This window comes from Stigmatopora argus, chromosome 3 (genome assembly GCF_051989625.1).
Source record: "Stigmatopora argus isolate UIUO_Sarg chromosome 3, RoL_Sarg_1.0, whole genome shotgun sequence".
Lineage (NCBI taxonomy): Eukaryota > Metazoa > Chordata > Actinopteri > Syngnathiformes > Syngnathidae > Stigmatopora > Stigmatopora argus.
This window is the reverse complement of record NC_135389.1, coordinates 7,894,089-7,913,842: the sequence shown is the minus strand read 5'-3', so window position 1 is coordinate 7,913,842 and position 19,754 is coordinate 7,894,089. Positions and strand designations below refer to the sequence as shown.

The 19,754-nt window shown below is 40.1% G+C and overlaps 1 long non-coding RNA gene across 1 annotated transcript in view; it reads left to right on the top strand.

The window, feature by feature from the left end:
• Positions 1–19,749, top strand: part of LOC144071777 (uncharacterized) — a 161,368-nt gene extending 141,619 nt beyond the window's left edge. Inside the window, exon 7 of the long non-coding RNA XR_013299729.1 lies at positions 19,585–19,749. This is a non-coding gene — a long non-coding RNA (uncharacterized LOC144071777). The remainder of the gene's footprint in view (positions 1–19,584) is intronic.
• Positions 19,750–19,754: the final 5 nt, after the last annotated feature.

The window sequence follows — 19,754 nt, the reverse complement described above, 5'->3', positions numbered from 1 at the left end:
TTCTGAAAGATTATCTTTGGGAAATTTAAAATGAAACAGTTTAATTTTCTGTGTTTGTGTTGTGGAGGTGGTTCTCTGCCAATCATTATATATATATATATATATATATATATATATATATATATATATATATCTATATATATATATATATATATCAATCACTGTAGTGGCTATATAAAGGTAAATTTGTTATTTCTGAAAGATTATCTTTGGGAAATTTAAAATGAAACAGTTTAATTTTCTGCGTTTGTTAAAAAAAATTGTGTGCCATGGCACCCTGGTTGGGTAATCATTCTCCATATTTGTACATTGACCACATTGAAGTGTATTTATATAAATTTCTATTCATTTTCGTACTGAGTCATTTCTGACGACAACAATTTAATTTACATTTTATACTTTTCCTTACATTTACCATCATCATGCGCATTTATTTTTGCCTCCTGTTTTGTTGAAATCACTTCAATGACACCCATTTTCATCATGTCATTTTGCATGGACCTGTAGGTTTCAAAAACAGAGCTATCAGCAATGGTCCAAATTTTAGTCATTATTATACGATTTATCACTGCTAAATTCCAAGGGCATTCCCGTTGGGCTCAAATAAAGAGGATAAGATCAACTAATTAGTTGGATATGACATTATTTAATGTTGAAGCTCAGGCACAGGGTTAATTTTCAGCTGCAATAATTTATTTGCTTCGATCCTTCTAAAATAAGTGGACGATTACACATGCAACGTCTTGATAATATCCCGCTGTAATTTTGTTGTCTTGTCCTACTATGAACAAGGGTAGAGTGGGGCATATATTCTTATTTTACTTTTCAAGTAATACACTGAGTTCAATTTCTATGTATGAAAAAGGCTGTATAAATAATATTGATTTAATTTGTCTTTTTCCAGGCTTTTTATTAGCATATCACTGACACATGCTTTGCCGTGCTGTCACTGTAAACCTTTAAAGAGACAAATGTCAACTAAACAATTTGGTATTCCTGCTTAAACTAATGCTAATAATGGGAGCAACAAACAAAGAATTTCATTCTACAAGTAATGACAAACTTTGAATGCTTACCCTGTATAAGAACTGGAGTAGAACCCATTGCACTGGGAATAATATAGTCGGCTGTTGATTACCTCTTCCCAACCTCAGAGCTGAATATTATTGACTCGAAATGACACTCACTTAATATCCATGAGAGCGGATCTCCACTAGGAGTTAAGTGGAAATCCGTTCTTGTTGTTTGACTAATCCCCAAAACAGACCCTATAAAGAGTGGAGAACTGTTCAAAATACTTATTTGAAGTTTGCCTTACTTTTCACACGGACCTCAGAGAACTCATTCATTCATTTTCTGAACCACATATCCTCACAAGGGTCACGGCGGGTACTGGAGCCTATCTCAGCTAACTAGAGGTACCAAGCAGGGGACACCCTGAATCGGTGGCCAGCCAATCGCAGGGCACAAGGAGTCTGACAACCATTCACGCTCACACTCATACCTAGAGAAATGTGTCCCCCTTTTGACCTGTACATGGGTCAGTGGAAGTAGGTTCCGTAAAACCAAATGACCATGTCTCCCTTTCTCATTACAAGGATTCAGGCATAAGAGGCACCAAATCATTATGCTTGAGGAAAAAGTGTATTGAGCTATATGTGTAATAAACAAAGGTTTTTGTTTTCTTACAGCTTTTGTTTTATCTTATTTGTCAGTATCTCAGACGCACCCATTTTTCCTACTTCAGACGGAAGTAAGCAGCCCCCACAAGCAGAAGAAAATCTTTGTCTCGAATGATGTCAGTGTTTGGAAAGGATGACTGTTGGTGGTAGAGACTGAGATTAGTCTAGAGGAATAGATGAGAAGAGAGCATGTGGGGGAGGTAACACGAGTTCCCCCCCAGAGATGCTGAACTCGGCCTGAGTGAGTGAAGGATGCAGACTCCTTACAAGAATGAAGAAAAATGTTCCACTTTATATCTGTGTGCAATCTAAAAATAACCTTCCCTCTCTGCCTACTGGGCCAGGCTTATTAAAAGAGTCTGTTTCTAAGAGAGACCACGTCTGTGCTTTAGAGGGTGAAAAAAAGTCTTAAAATGGGACAAGAAAAGAGGGTGGAATTATTATGGAAAACTGAGCTTGAAGTGGCAAAGCTCAGCTCGTGTCAGAGCAAAAAGGGAGTGATGCAAGGAAAGTTGGTGAATCTTTAAGACCGTGAGAATGAGGTTGAAAGGACTGCTGAGTGGATTTTAACAGTTCTGACTTCCCATGGCCGTCAGCAAGTTGGGCTCTACCCATCACCATTAGATACCCACTTGGCCTGGAGATTTTGTGGGTCTACTCCAAGCCATAAAAACTGTTAAAGCTTGGAAATGGAGTGCGTGCAGTGTAGTGGGGCTTTATAGGGCCCGGTGGCATTCGACTTTAAGAGGTTGGTTGCATAAAGAGTGAATCACTCAGCCCATATCGTCACCCATTCTTTAAATGTTTCCTTTATTCCAGCCCCCGAGCTTCCACACGGACTCACAGCTTGCTACTGTACCAGGTCAGACAGCCACCCAGTCTGGTGTGTCATCTTTGTGTGCTTTTCCCCCTGACTTTCAGGAAAGTAAATGGAACAGGACAGTGATGGTTTGTTTTTCAGGGGACTGGGATTTGGTGAATCGTGATGAGAAACATTTAGTAAAGATGGCTCCCTGTTCTAAAAATACCACGCACTGTCTAACAAACGTTTAGATTTCCAGTGGAAACTAAAACAGTCTTTGTCCGAGACACCCATCTGTTGAAAGTTGGGAGAATCTTCTAGACTGTACACACCTGTGTTTTTCTGAACAATTGGGAGCAAATCTGGCGAAGAATCCCAACAGGTGGATCCCCTGGGTTGAATGCAATGGTGGATTAAATTGACCATCCCTTTGATCAGTGGTCTGTTGATTGTATGTTTGTGTCCTTTCAAAATTCCAGCTCAGGGAGGCCCGGCCCTTATTTGCACACATCCGCAACCTCCTTGGCCTTTTTGCTTCCTCTCTCTTTGTGATTGCCAGCAAATTACATATGCTGTGGATATCCACTGATGATTTAAAGACCACTTGGCTACAAAGTTCACAATTCTAGGGTTGTAGTTGCCTAACATTGCTCATGTTCAAAGCAAGTTGAGTGTGTCGTCACTTTTTAAATGCAGAGGCGCCTTTAACCAATCCATATTCCAACATAACCAGAGAATTTTTGTGATTTCAAAAATACATCTACATTATGTAGCTGTATATCCTGAAGTCCAGAAAGAGCATAGCGTTCGGGAGATATTCAGTTCATTCCATTCGTCTGTCCCCGCATTTTTATTTGGGCTTTTGCTTTTGTTGAATGGTTAAAAGCTTTTTAACATTTCAGATGTTCTTAAAAATTTACGAGCTTATATATCATTTTAATTGCTCTCCACTCTTCTTTCTGCATGTGTGCATGATAGTGAGGTTACAGAGGATTTATGATCTGAAGGAAATATACCAATCAGATGGGAATACATTCACGTGTTATTCTTCTTCAAGTAACAGATGAATGCATATGCGTAAAATGTCAGTGCTGGAACTTGATCTGTATTTTTGTGGAAACTGTAACCTATTGTCTACATTTTTCATTGATGAAGAAAATGGAGTGCAATAATATTATGCTTTTTTCTTAACCATCACTGTGTACTCATTCCTACAACACTGGGAAGTAATGCTGCAATGTCCATTGGGAGCAACTTCGGATTCTATGCCTTGCCCAAGGACAAGTTGAGAGCGGATAGCCAGTAATCATTCGGTCAATGTAGAACCGGTTTTTCAAACCCTGCAACGAACACAGTAGTGTGAGGCTTTGCTCTCCTAAATGAGGCGGGTGATGCTGGTATGATGGCTTAAATCCAAGGGCAATTAAGGCAAATGTTAGACTGCTTATGATGTGCTTGAAGCCTCCTTTTCTACTAAAGTTCTGTGCAGGAATGTCAGAGGATGGGCTTTTGGACCCTATAACTTGTCCCTCTGTCTCAAACTTAATGGTCTGTGACACAGCTTCCTATCCCAGCCAAATGTTTTCTTCATCAGACCTGCTCATGGGCATTTTTGGTGCCGGATGGTTAGCAATATATTTGCTGATGCATATACCTTTGTAGCATAAAATTTATCATACACTCAGCCTACCTTTTAATTGCATTTCCAACATTGCATTTATTGTTCTTTAATTGTGGTCAAGCTGTTATTTTTCAATATTTGAACAGTCAGAGCTGATCTTTAAGGTTTAATAGCAGTGCTTTGGTCATTAATATCATCTTTAGCTGCTCTCGTGATATATACTCATGATTTGCCACCATAATGTTCTTGGTTGTTTTGAGTTTTTCACTACATTTTTGGAGGTATTGTGTACTGTACGATATGCGTAGGGATTTTAGGCATATTTTAACCGATAAAATTGATAAACTCCCTTATTTGGTTGGTGTTTTTTACACCACTGTACCTAAGATGTCAACAGTAAATAACACCTAATTGTAGTTGCTTCATTTCTGTTGCCCATTGGGAAGATTGCATTTATATGCTGCAACATGAATTGGCAACTCACAACTCTTAGTTTGTGCAATCCAATCTTCATCAATGGGTCAACTAATTCTCCAGTTAAGCATTACTCAAAACACTGAATTCATTTTAAAACATAATGGACACTGACGCTGTACACTTAAGACCATTATCGGCTCAAAACATCACTTTAAGGTTGTGGTCTGGTCTTAGACCTAACTAACAGAAGTGTTGCTTTTATCAGTCTCAATGATTTCTGGTCTTGCATTGGTCTCGTTTGTGGTTTTGCACACAGCACTAATTGACACTCTATATACTTTCACATTCTGGATTCATTAGTATTTATTTGAGGTCAAGGGGGGATGATTAGTGGTTGTTTATGCAAAGAGAGTGAGGAAGTCTTGAACATTGTGGATTTATATCCCAGCGACAGAAAAATAAAGCGTTTAAGCAGATCTATTTGACAAGTAGCTGTAAAAATAAGGAAGACAGAGGAAGGAAAGTATAATTCATGTGTTGTCAGAAATGTACCATCTTGTGCTTACTGTTGTTGCTTATTCTGATGAGGAGATATGTGATGTGATCCCATAGCTCGTGTCAAAGGAATGTGATTTAGGAAATGGCCTAAGCTGTCACTTATTAAATACATACATTCTGCAAAAATCGATTAATCCATTATTTGTACCACTTTTCCTAACAAATGCTACAAGGGTGCTGGAAGCTATCGCTGTTGACTGGGGCAGGGGGAATAACCTGAACCAGTTCTGAGGCAAGTGTAGGTCTCAAACTGACAAAGTACAGCTCACAGTCACATTCACACCCACAGAGATATTATGTGTGTGCTTGTTCATTCTTACTATTTACGGAAGGGCACCTGGCGTGAAACGAGCAAGCAGATCGACTGATTCGCTGTGGCGACCTCTAAGGGGATAAGTTGAAATGTCAGTCAATTAACTTACGATTCATGTTTCTGGGGGTGTCGGAGAATTTTTTTTCTTCTATTATTTAACCTTCATTTAACCAGATAAAACCCATTGACATCAAGACCTATTTCACAAAGGTGACCTGGCCAAGAGATCAGCAACACATCATAATAACAGTTAAAAAGGAAAGCAAAAAAAACATGGAAAGGGCAGTACATTTAAAAGATGTGTGGAAGCTAGAACAACAATTTAAGATTTTAAAAATGACATCTGAAACTTTCAATTCAGACTAGTATTCCAGGGATATCTGAGGAAAACCCACGCAGGCACATGGACAACTAAGGTCACCTTTGTCTTAAATACTTTCCATGCACGAATTATGACTTTATTTTTAAACTTTACAGGGTATTTATGTAACTGATTTAATTACCAACCCTAACTAGCGGTATTAACAGCAGCCAATTTGCTAAATACTTTGAGAAGGAAAAGGACCGTTATTAGAGTTTATTTCTGTTTATATTCATTTAAATTTTGTCGTGGCAGGTGCTGGGGTCTAACCCCTATGGGCACCAGGTGGGGGACAGCATGAATTGGTGGTCAGCCAATCGCAGGGCACAAGGAGACAAACAACTATTCACGCTCACACTGATACCTAGGGGGTATTTAGAGTTTTCAACCAGCCTACCATGCATGTTTTGGGGATCTGGGAAGAAACCGGGGTACCCGGAAAAAACCCACGCAAGCTTGGAGCGAACATGCAGACACCACACGGGAAGGTCAGAAACTGGGGTTGAACCTTCGATCTCAGAACTCTGAGGCCGACTCGCTAACCACTCTCTCGTACGATCCACTACGCGCTCTTAATGCCGTCACGGGGTGCATAAATGTTTTGCAGACTAAAACTACTTACTGCTGAATAAAGTCTGACTTGGAATTTTAATGAACTTAAGTATCTATAATTATGCCCCCATGAACACCATACAAATCTTGCCCAAAAAGCTGAGTTGCCGTTTAATATACCCGGGTATATTAAACGGCAGGGGTATATTAAATGGCGCACAAATAGGAGGCTCAAAAAAGCAAAAATCCTTTAATATACCCGGGTATATTAAATGGCAAAATACGGTAATAATGGCCATTAATAGTCACTAAAAAGATGTAAAGGTCTGAAGTGACAACTTTTGAATAGCTGTCCACTGGAGTGAACACTGTCCCTGAAAGTTGGATACTGGATGCTTTATATTATGTATACAGTATATTATACTGACTCCTTAACATCCCAGGAGAAATATGTTATCTGTTTGGATTTTAAATTAAATTCTTCTTACAGATAAATGATATAAAACACACCTAATTCTTTCTAGGTCTCTCTTTGACTTGGCCTTGCTGCCCACTGCAAACACTCGCACAGGCGAAAATGCACACCTTCACAGATGAACACAGTCTGTGAAGCCAGAACTGTCGGGTGTGTTTTCACAGAAGACAATGTACCTATACTGACCTTCCGCACTGGTCTGTGGTCACTCACTCTTGAGTTATTAATTTGTGACAAAATGTACTCATTCTTGCGGAGAGTTGTCTGAACATCCTATCTCAAGAATTGATCTTCTGAATAGCTTTCCGTGTCAATTTTCCATCTAAATGGCCCGGCTAGGGATTCTTTTGAATTAAGGGACATGTTTTCTCCATCGTGTCGTCCTGTTCGCTCGGGATAAAATCAATACCAGTGTTGTTTAGCGTCGGGACAGCAAGGACTGGCTGAGTACTAGTTCTGTTCTAACCACTATTGGTCAGTGCTTCACACTCTTGCCGAGGCAGCATGAATGACTTCTTGCAGTGGCCTTACAGAGCGTCATTCTTCATCCCTTCATCTAAGGCTAACATCCGATGGGGAAGCCCAAGAACCCGGCGTGCCAAATGTTTTTCTATCCCCCTGGTAAGCTTGGACATATCAGGTGCTGCTTTAATGCGCTTTACGAAGAAAAACACGCAGTGTCCAACGGTCCACGGCAGGAATGACAAGGACAGTAGTGAAAACTGCCCGAAGCTGAGAGGGTTATCCCTCCTCTGGCCTTATGCAAGGGGTAAAAGAATAACATCCATGCCAGTGACAGGCTCATCACAAATGGGTTTGTTTATCCTAATGATTATTTGCCCAATTTCACATTTCCCAAATGCAGAATGTGCTTGACTTCTATGTGCTAATTGGGTCTGTGCGTGCATAGACCAGCTCAGCAGAAGCCTAGTATGCCTTAACTGCTGTCCCACCCACTGCTACGCCATGCATAGGTGGGACAAAATGAGCATTCCAGGCATAGATGAGAAACACACAAGTCAAGCCCCCCACCCTCTCTCCCCCTTTGTTCAGGCAGTTAACCCTGCACCCAAACTTTGCTCCCTGCTTTGACTTGTTATGTAACAAGACAGCTGTCAGAGTTAGTGTCTTCATGCGATGCACCGAGAAAAACGTGGCAGCCGCTCGCTTCACCTCTAAAGGGAGGTTGGCACAAATGCTGTTAGTCTGTAGGAGACCACGGAAGGGGGAATGCTTGCGGAGTTAACTTCAATGCCTCGAAGAGCGGAATATTTGTGAATTTTAAAATAAAGCCATCCTTGGGTATGCTTAGGAGAGAAGCAGGGAGGAGCACTTGGGTAAAAATGAATAGAGTCCTGTGCTCAGCCCTTGAGTGGACTGAACCCCTCTGTTTGTGCTTTTTTCGGACTTGACACAGTGCTGCCTGTGAGGAGTGGTTCGGAAGCAGGAAGTGGTTGTGTAAGGCGATCTGCAGATGCTACACAGAGACCCTTTTCAAAAGCGGTCCTCTTGCTCCTGTAAAACACGAGGACATGTCAGGTTGTCCTCTTCTATTTGGACATGAGCCACACCTGCTTGAGACTAAATTGAGCAAAGTGTGAAAGATATTAAAAACGGGGAATGTTGCTGTTTAGTGATGGTCTGCAAAGAGATAAAAAAAAGTGGTGGGCTGAAACTAAAGCACAAACAGGATGAAAATATAGTATTTTATAAAAAGGAATACACACAACAGCGTTAGCATGCTGATCCACAGGTGCATCTCCTGCCCAAATTGGTTAATTAGATGGAAAATGGAGCCAAATTGCTTTCAGTGAAATCCATCAGAAGCAAACAGTGTTACTAATGACAATTTAATAGATAGAAAGATAATAAATCAGGCTGTAGTTGTACCCGTAGTTCATATTTCATGGCACTTGGGGGAAGATATTGACATGCATCTGTTAATTGTAAGAGAGCTGAAATGTGTTTTTCCCCTCAGCTCCCATGACATCACTAATTATTATAGGTAAATAGATGACATTTTCAAATCATATAGGAAGGATAGAAGGTCATCACTGCAGCTATGTATAGGTAGTTGTTGTAACTGCAATAGCGCTAGAGGTACCTATATGCATAGCGCTTAGCTTAACACCAGGAAACTACAGGCACCAGGGGTGGACACCCTGAATTTGTGGCCACCCAATGGCAGGGCACAAGAAGGAACAACCAATTGCGCTCACACTCCTACCTTGGGTCAATTTAGAGTCTTCAACCAGCCTACCATGCAAGGTTTTGGGATGTGGGAGGAAACTGGAGTACCCGTAGAAAACCCACGCAAGCCTGGGGAGAACATGCAAACTCCATACAGGTGGACCAACCTGGATTTGAACCCAGGACCCCAGAGCTGTGAGGACAACGCGCTAACCTTCCCTCCTGACCTTTTTATCTCTCCTCCTATTTTCACATTGGACTTCTTAATTTTTTTTCGTTTTGCTAAATGTGTGTGGAAAAAGTGAAATGTCTGGTTAAATAATCCAGCTTCAGGCAAGCCACTGGAGTCCATAACGGGTCATGGAAAGCATTTAGGAAGTAAGCGGGATGCGACAAAAAAGGTTGTCTGCACAATTCCGAATTGACTGTCCCTGATGAAGAAAGACGCATGATTCACTTCTACCAAAGACCCGCTACTGTTTTGTGATTATGAACATTTGTGGATATCATGTCATTCATTGACACAGGCCATTTAGGAAACCGTGAGTTGTTATTAGGTCATTTGGATGTTTCCCTGGACTATTTAAAAGGAATAAGTCAGTGGGAATATGGAAAACGCTGGCACTGACTCATTCAGACTGTGCTTGGAATTCCCTCCTTCCCATAGGCCAGCAGAGTTTTTGCTTTGATGCAGATTGAATTAAATCAAAAAGCCAAGGTTTTCCTTCACCGGAAACCTTCCCTCTTTGCTCAACCCAACCAAACTTAAAGAACTTTACTTATAAAACGTAAATTTCTTGGAATTTGTCCGTTTTAATTGCAAATCGCTGAAGTTTGTTGGCTCCACCATACCAATACTGCCTGCCTTTTTGTTCACGTAATGCAAATTTTAGATGATACTTTCATTTCTAACAATATACGCTTTTAGAAAATGTGTACAGTCATCACTAAAAATATTGCGGTTAATGTAGACATGGCCGCGATAATCAAAACATTTCGAAGTAGGGTCACCCCTATTATAACTACCTTTATTTTTCCTTTGGTACTGAGTCCTAGTAGCAAGTGGAAGACAGAGGAGTGGCTTCCGCTTGTGAGTTTCAATGTGGATTTTCACATTTTTATGAACTTAAAAATAATAATAATAATTAATAGCAGAAAAAAATTGCGAAAAAGTGAATTTGCGATAAGTGAAGTTGCGATAATCGAGGGAAGACTGTACAATGAGCATTGTTTGATCACATTTATACATGTCATTGCCAGCTTCCATATTTCATATTCCACATTGAAATTTTACATTAAAGCATTTACCAAAACCGGACATGCAGCTAGTATGTATTATAATATTATACAATTAGTATACTCAGTTGTCGCCACACATTTTCCCAGATATTTCTTTTCCACTTTTAGTCACGATAAACATGATTTTAGAAAAAAAGTTCATTTATAGGATCGTTGGAAATTTTGTGTGGCCCATATGTATTCTCCTCCCTTACATTATCACATGTTGGAACTTGATTGCCTTTAGACATTTGCAAATCTCTCATTCTACAGTCCTACAAGTGAAAGTTATACCTGTAGGTTAGAAGTTATGTGTGTAACCCACAGGTGTGTTTGGTTTTTAGACCTAGCAAAATTTCTCTGATTTGTTTCTGCCACACCTCACGTTCCCAAAGGAGCTCTACTCTCTCCTACACAAACAATACGAGGATGTGTTTGCTCTTCATAAATATTTTAGGCTCCTGTTTATCTCAATTGCCCAATTGAACCAGTGCTGTTTTGTTAGAGCTGAGCACACAAAATGTTTCATTCTTCAGATGCTGGCATATTTGCATGAAGGCATTTTGGATTTTCTTACAACAACAGCAAAGTCTGGAATGCAGAGGTCTTAAGACTGCACAGAAATCGATTGAAATTTTGGCAAATGGAGAATGATTTGCTCAAAACGGTTCTTTGGATTATACTAAAAGATGAATGAACCTCTGTCAAAACAGGTGTTATTAATGACTTAGGGATCCATTACTACCTGCCCATTCATGTTTGCCTTAGATGAGTTTGTTCATTGATTCATGATGGAAGGGTGACAGGTCACTAAGTAAAGTTCCCTGAGGCAAGAAGGACTTGCACTGTAACTCTACCTTTGCAGCCCAATCATATTTTTAAGCTTTCACCGACATGCTGCTCTTTCTGACTCCCCCCCAAATCGTCGTTATGTTCCTTCAAAATATATAATACATAGCATATGTTTCATACTAGGAAATGACCCGTATCTGTATACATACTGATGCTAATATTACTTGTGGGCGACCTAGCGGCTGAGTGGTTAGCGCATCGGCCTCACAGTCGGGGACCTGGGTTCAAATCCAGGTCGGTCCACTTGTGTGGAGTTTGCATGTTCTTCTCTGCGTGGGTTTTCTCCGGGTACACCGGTTTCCTCCCACATTCCAAAGACATTCATGGTAGGCTGATTGGACAGTCTAAATTCCCCCTAGCTATAGGTTTGAGCGTGAATGGTTTTTTGTCTCCTTGTGCCCTCCGATTGGCTGGCTCTCAATTCAGGATGTCCCCCAAGTCCGGGCTCCAGAATCCCCCGCGACCCTACTGAGGATAAAGCGGTTCAGAAAATGAGATGAGATGAGATATTACTTGTTTTCTTTGCTCCAATAACAGTATCATTTTGCCAACCTGACATACATGTAGTAACTACTGGGCAGATGTCATCTGTGTGAAAATACTTAAGACTCAGACTAAGGCCATCTAAAAATGATATCCTGTTCATTGAGGGAGTGAACCATGGAGAAAACCCAGAGTATGTCGAGCACGCTTTGCCGCCACTCTCTGCTGCTCCAATCATGTCAAGCACTGAAGGAGGACAGGTCTGAGGGCAATGCAATTAGTAGGTTTCAAAGCCTTACACAGAGGCGCCTGTTTGGTGACACCAGCTATCATCAGCTCCTAACATGGAAATAGAAGCATGTTGATCTTATTGTAAAGCTGTTGTTCAGTTGGTTGAATTACCCTGTACGAAATCGACTGTCTGATTTTCTCCTGTCAAAGTGTGAGTGAGTATTAACATACAGTATGACTAATATATAGAGTGTCGCAAAACAATTGACAGTCATTTAGAGGCAAATAGCTCAGACTCGAACAAAGCCGACCTAACCTAAACGACTAATTGGACTTTTTTCCCCAACATTAGATTAGCGCTATTGATTGTGCACTATTAAAATGCCGCAAAGCCAAAGCAGAAATTACTACATATAATTTTTAAGCATTTTTGTTTCCATTTCATCAAAAATTCGCAAATTTTCTTAAAATATTGTGATATAAATTTGATGTTTTAACGCCCACCCCTATTAATCGCACAAACTGATTTACCCATAGCCCCCAAAAATTTATTATAAAGTAATTAATTAAACTTAATCAAATGCACACCGACAACTATTGTTAATGTGGGCAAAATTGGAAAGACAGTAGCAGAACACAAAGTGCCATTTCAGGATGTTTATTACCCCAAAACAGCTTTTAAAAAAACACTAAATAAATATTAAGCTCAAAGCTTTTATCAAGGAATATAACTCTATTTGAAATGCCTAAAACTAACATTTTAGTGCAAAACAAAAACAGCACTTACTAATACCCATCCTTTCTTACTACTCAATTGCTGACGAATTACAGAGAATAATGAGCCTTATTTCAGAGCTATCTACTCTGCAGGAGAGTTTGTTCATTATTGCGATGTGCACTTTCTGGTTCTGGTCATAAAGCCAGTAATTGCGTCGAATTTGGTTTACCAACAACTCGTACTACAGACGACAGTATCAGCTACAGTGATTTCTATGCTTGCTTTGACATGCTTTACATTCAGATTGTAACAGAGAACATGCATTTGTTAATGCTTCCATCATTTTTTATTTTAATGAAATTGCCTCTGTGGTTAGATTTCTGGCCGCAGAATCAGAGTACCCGGTACTATACAAACATTGGCAAAGCCCAAACTGCCATTGAATATTTGTTATTGTTTTTTTAAACAATGTTTCTTTTTGTAATTAAGCAATCCTGTCCTTGGTATTTTCATATAATTTATTTTTCATTCATAATGGCCTATAAGTAATGATTTATGATTCCTTTGTCTTGTGTGGTTGAGACCCTAGATCACAGGTGTCAAAGAGCCGGCCCGGGGGCCAAATCTGGCCGGCCGCCTCATTTTGTGAGGCCCGAGAAAGTCAATCATGAGTGCCAACTTTCTGTTTTAGGATCAAATTCAAATGATTATAGATGTACATTATATTTCCTGATTTTCCCCTTTTTAAAAACAATCATTGCAATTTTTTAATTCATTTTTTTTCTTTTGTGTTTTGACTTCAAAAAACATTTTGTAAAATCTAAAAATAAATATACAAATATTTTCCGTTTTCCACTTAAAAAAAATATGTTTCCATTTGAAGTAAAAAATAAGACAATTTCCATGACTAAGAAAAATAAACAGTTTTGGATCTATAAAAACAGACTATTTAGGGCTTTTGATCCAGTTCTTTTAATCCAATTTAAAAAAAATAATAATGTAAATATTAGATCTAAAATGGTCCGGCTCACATGAAATGGCGTTGACGTTAATGCGGCCCGCGAACCAACCCGAGTTTGACACCCTTGCCCTAGATCAATGTTGTATTTGGTCCCCCACCTTTTGTTTGGATTTGTGGGCGTCCATTTACAACATTCAAATTGAGCGGGGACCACCCCAAGGTCCCATTCTCACCGTTTATCTTGACTAAACACTGTTGACTTATGCAGTTATGTATTATTTGTTGCCAGCTCCCCAGAATGTTGTACTTCTGAGAAGCAGCCAAGTCAATTCTTCAGCTTTTAAAATTTCAGTGTTTCCTCAGACATACCTGTGACAATCAAGATTATCCTAGCCCCATTCAATCTCAACGTATCTCTTTCTCTTAATAAAATTCCTTTTGAGAAGAAACCAAATACCTCTGCCCTGGCTAAAGAAGGGACAAGAAAATATTGATCAACTGAAAGAAGGGAGGTGCAAGAAATAAAACCTGGGCGAAGGAATTTGTCAATTACAGATAAGCTTGAGTTTCTTAACAGTGAGAATCGGTTCATTTTCTCAATAGCCCTTCTAGCAAGCCTTTCTCATTTCAATCTGGTTTTAACACGATTCCAATGGTATAAATGGTATAGCGGGGTGGGGAGGGTCTTTTGGTTTCTTTTTTTTAAGAACAACCACACAAGTAATGTTCCATACGCATGCAGATAGAGGGGAAATTATGTCAAAAAGAGGAAAGAAAATGACATTTAAACATTAAAACAAAGATTCCATCATGTTTGTGGAATGTCGCGGTTAGCAATATGGAAACAGAATCCAGTGGTTAGAAAAAATAAATAAATAAAACTTGTCTGAGAGCGGGGGAAAACTAGGGTGGTGGTATAGGGTGCCTCTGGAATTACACACCAAAGTCCCTTGAGATACACACACGCAGACTCACCCACACAGTCTCATGTCTTCCCTGCTGCGCAGCTAACCGCATTGGTTTAAGGGTGGAGTTAGGACTGGTGGAGGTAGGAAGGGACTACTGTAACAATCTCCTTTCAGGACTGTGCTATGTCATTTGAATAGCAGCAACAGTGGGAGCTCTGGCATCTGTCTCGATTTTTAAAGCGTTCTGTCAAGCTACCAACATTATGGAGGAAGGTGAAATACAGTATGTTGAAAATGCAGCCCATAAATCATAAGTAGGGAAGTCGGGTGTGTGATGAAATACCGACAGACCACTCCTGATGACACTTCCACTTTCAGGGTATTAATAACCATGGACGCATCGCTGTGAAAACATGCTGCACGTCATTGACATTTCTTCCCTCCCAGTCTTTGAATGCAGAGATCTTAAAGGCAAATTACTTGCATAATGGATGTTTCCAAAAATACAGAGTAGGCAGGCACGCTGACCGAGGTTTTGGCAGCGTGCCCCAATGTGGGCTCTGGGCCAGCCCTTCTCACTGCTCATTCCCCTCGCCGGACTAGTCGCGCCTGCAGTGGGCTGATGAGAGCAGAGTGACGGCCCTTATTCTGCCCTGCTGATTATACAGCCTTCTGAACATCACACTCACCTCAATGTGGGATTTTCCTGAAGTTGAATGAACTTCACTGCTGTGTTTCCTTTTTCCTGAGCTGACCTCATTTCTCCTGTCTGAAACAATAGTACAAGTGTCTGGTCAGACGGATGTTTATGCTAGAGATTGCGTTTAATTTCCACAATCAAGGCTATTGAGGCTCTGTTTTCACTTGGCACTTTACGGAGAATGTAATTGACTCATAGTTGTAACAGTTTAACACGTTTTCTTGTCAACATTTTAGGTCACCTTTTCTGGCAGGAGACTACTCATTCCTGTTAGGGTGTTCTTGTGTTGTACATCAGCGGTGTCCAGTCGGTAAGATCTGCATCTTATTTGACAGGAAAACGAGTTACCTTTTTTTCTGCACTATAAGGCGCACTTCGATGAATGGCCTATTTTAAAACTTGTTTCAAATATAAGGAGCACCAGATTCCAAGACGTGGTAGTAGTAGCTGTTGTGGTAGTAGTAGTGGTGGTGATGGTGATGGTAGTAGTAGTAGTAGTAGTAGTAGTAGTAGTAGTAGTAGTAGTAGTAGTAGTAGTAGGGGTTGTGTTATACGGTACTCGGACGTTTCGTCGAGAGACGTTTGGTCCCCGGACGTTTGGTCGACCGGACGTTTGGTCGACCGGACGTTTGGTCGACCGGACGTTTGGTCGCCGGGTTCGCGAGTCCCGAGGTGTGAGTCATGAGACTTTCATTTGTTTAATCCTAACCCTATTCACTCAATGTTAAATAATAGTCATTAAATCCCTATTCACCCAATGTTAAAATCTATCAATTGCATGCAAACCCTGCGACCATACGTCCGTTCTACCAAACGTCCGTTCGACCAAACGTCCGGTCGACCAAACGTCTGGGGACCAAACGTCTGGGGACCAAACGTCCGGGGACCAAACGTCTTTCGACGAAACGTCCGGTCACGGTGTTATACATACACTAGCTCAGTGGTGCCCAACCACTGCTCTGTTGACCGGTACCGGTCCGTCAGAGTAAAAAATATTAACATTTTCAATCTCGCCCTCCTACTTGAATTGAGAAAAGTTATTATAATGATTACAATAAATAATTGCTATTATGCTTGGGACTTGTTTTTTCTTTTTGCCGTCGTGTATGTGTCGTTAATGCACCCCCCCCCCCCCCCCCCCCACACACACACACACACAATTTTGTCTTAAAGTTGTCGCCCTCCCCATTAGCCGGTCTGCGAGAAAATCGAAAGAGCTTTACCGGTCCACGGTGAGAAAAAGGCTGGGGACCGCTGACTAGATGAAGGTGCATTAGTAGTAATGGGGAGGGGGGGGGGGGGGGGGTGATATACCTCCACTAGATGGAGCTGTAGTAGTACTAGTAGGGGGTTGGGTTATAAGATGGAAGTCTAGTAGTTGTAATAGTAGTAGTAGTGGTTAGGAGTTGTGTTATACATCAACTAAATTGAGGTGTTCTGAAGGGAATTTCATACAATGTTGAACCAATATTGATCGATATATAAGGTGCATTAGATTATAAAGCGCACTGCCGGCTTTGGAGAAAATTGAAGTCTTTTAGTTGCGCCTTATAGTGCAGAAAATACGGTACAAAAGAAATTATAGCTCAAAATGAATTGGCCACTTTTAGACTTTTTTTAAAGGGTTCGCCAATGGAGATTTTTTTTCTGTTTCAGTGTTGAAACAATAGAATAGTGACCTATCAGTGACAAGAAGAATTGGATGAACAATAGCAACAGTACGTGTCAGGCAGACTGCCATTTGTAAAGAATCGCTTTAATGGCGTAAAGCACGTGTCAAAGTGGCGGCCCGGGGGCCAAATCTGGCCCGCCGCATCATTTTGTGTGGCCCGGGAAAGTATATCACTCTTTCTGTTTTAGGATTAAATTCAAATGAAGATTATAGATGTAAATTATATTTCCTGATTTTCCCCTTTTTAAATCAATAATTGCAATTTTTATCCATTTTTTTCTTTTTGTGTTTTTAGGTGAAAAAGTATTTTGTAAAATCTAAAAATAAATATACAAAAATATTTTCGGTTTTCCACTTTAATGTTGAAAATAATTTACAAAAATTGTGTTTCCATTTGAAATAAAAAAGAAATGATTATTAGATGTTTTCCCTTACTAAGAAAAAAAGTTCTAATAAACAGTTTTATATCTATAAAAAAAACTGAATATTTAGGGATTTTGATCCAGTTCTTATAATTCAATTAAAAAAAAAACAATCTAAATATTATATCTAAAATGGTCCGGCCCACATGAAATTGAGTTGATGGTTTTGCGGCCCACGAACCAACCCGAGTTTGACACCCTTGGCGTAAAGCATTCCATGTTAGCAGTTTTCATACTCATTTGATATTCCAAAATCAAATTCAGATATTGCCACCCTGAAAAAAAATTAAGTCTGAAATTAGTGTAATTGATAGCCGTAGTCTGTGTGAGAACTGATTGAAATTTGTGATGTCTGGTTGAAGAGTAAAATCTATTGGCTGGTGGGATGTGCACTGAGCATACATTGAAAAAATAAATCTCTCTTCTTTGTAAACTGACAGCTGAGGCATTGGTGCTATTTTCCTCATACTGGTCTTTTTGTTGCCATAGCCATTCATCCACCAGCCCGAACCTCAACGGGCGGTCTGGGCAAATACAATTGAGACCATGATGTATGATGGTGACTGTTGACTCGGGGTGGGGGGGGGGATGGATCAAGCACTGCCTGATGGAGATGCTGGCTGGCCCTTTCATGCCAGTTTCCCCAACCTGTGGCTCAGACAGCTGCAGACACTCTGGCTTTCAGGGTATGCAGAGCTCCAGAGAAGATGTGATTTTTCACAACCAGGCCTAAAACCCAGCTGGGTCTCAGGCTCAGGCCTCTCTTCTCATGTGCTAAATACCTTTGAAAGGTTTACCAAAGGCTGAGACATGGAAAACTATGAAGCAAGTGACTAACTTGAAAGGCTATGTCTTCTGTTATTCCCGTAATTTAGTCTATGCCAGAGCTTTGACCTTACACTTCAAAATGGGCAAGTCATACTGAGTGCGGCAAGTGAACTGCATCTGTCAGTACGAGTTAGCACGAGAGTTCGGGATTTTATTATAAGGACATTAAGGGGCGTTATCGCAGGAATCTGTAAAGTCCCAATATTATACCTGCTCAGGAATCAGTGATATTGGATTTGTTTGAAAGATATATAATGTGTATGAAATGTGCAGTTTGTGGTAAATGTATACATACTAATATTCTGTAGTTGTAAAAGTCATATGCGATCCTACCAGTCTCTCCGGTCCTTACGGTGTTAATTATTTCAAGATAACACGTAAAATATTTTCTAAAAATTAGCTTTAAACTATAATGTGGGTGTACATAGAGTTAGAGTCAAGAAATGTCTCAAACCTACGCAAGTAGTATTAAAAGATTATAGATCAGAATTGGAAAATTGATGAGCCCCTTCTATTAATATTGGTGTTTCTCATGGCCATTTTTGAATATTCATAATTGATTCCCTTTAAGTGTCTAGAAAGACAGAAGTGTTATATCTAAGTATCTATGTTTACACGTCATCCAAAGTCTTACATTAGTGTGAGAGAGAAGCTGAATTGGAAGGCAGACACGGAAAAGTACAATTTTAGTAAGATATACAACTTTTATTTGAATAATAGAATATATTTTCATAAGGGAGCATTTTAATGTTAGTTTGCTCACTTGAGGAGTAAGTAGCTGAGTTAAAATAGGCAACGACTATTAAATGATTATGTAAACCCTAATGATGATGCCGGACTCTTCTGTGGCTTCTGCCTGCCATAGCCATGGAAAAAAAAAAAGAAAAGTAGGTCAGATTTAAGTTCTCGATGAATGACTTTTTGGTGCTAAACTGCAGCTTTCATCTGGTCTGGCCTCAAAAGGAAGCAGTAGTGGTGGCCAAAATAAACTAAGACCTGAGAGGCAGTGTCTGGGATGCCTGAGGAAAGTGACACCGTGCCCAATATTAAATGTCTAACAACTGACCTACCAATACCAGATATTCCTCCATAATTGAATTCCTCTTTAGCACAGGCAAAGACACTGACCGAAAAACTGTCCGAAAGACGTCTGTGAATCATTTAGTGACTGTCAGGTTTTGGAAGCTTGATGTGTATTTGTGTCATTCTCAATTATTGTGTGCCTCAACATTTTTAAAGCAGTGTGTATGATAGAAAGATTCATCTCAAGACTATAGTGAATATATATTTGTGTATTTTTGTTTTGTCATAATTAGGACATTTGGGTCAGGTTTCTCTCGGCAGTTTTTGACATGATGCAATAGTGCTCTCTGCTGGTGGAGATAGGGAGGGAAAATACACTTTACTCATGCAGTTTTTAAATATCCATATGCATAGTTATTCCTGTTGGTAATTCCTAACTGTTCCAAGAGTTCCATTATATTTGGAAATGTTACAATCATTGTTTTGATCAAATAGGTTAAGCCTTTTTAACGGATCCTTTCTCCCATGTTTCTCCAGGTCGGATTTGCCAGGTTGCCAGATCGTCAATTCACGATGAAAGTCAAGAGATGAGCCTGCAGCGAGCAGCCCCGTCTTTGCACTTCCTGCCAGCTGACGTTTGCTGATTCATGCAATCCCGAATAAGATGCCCGCGTCGCTCAAACGCCTCATCTGAGAAGCAGACCTTC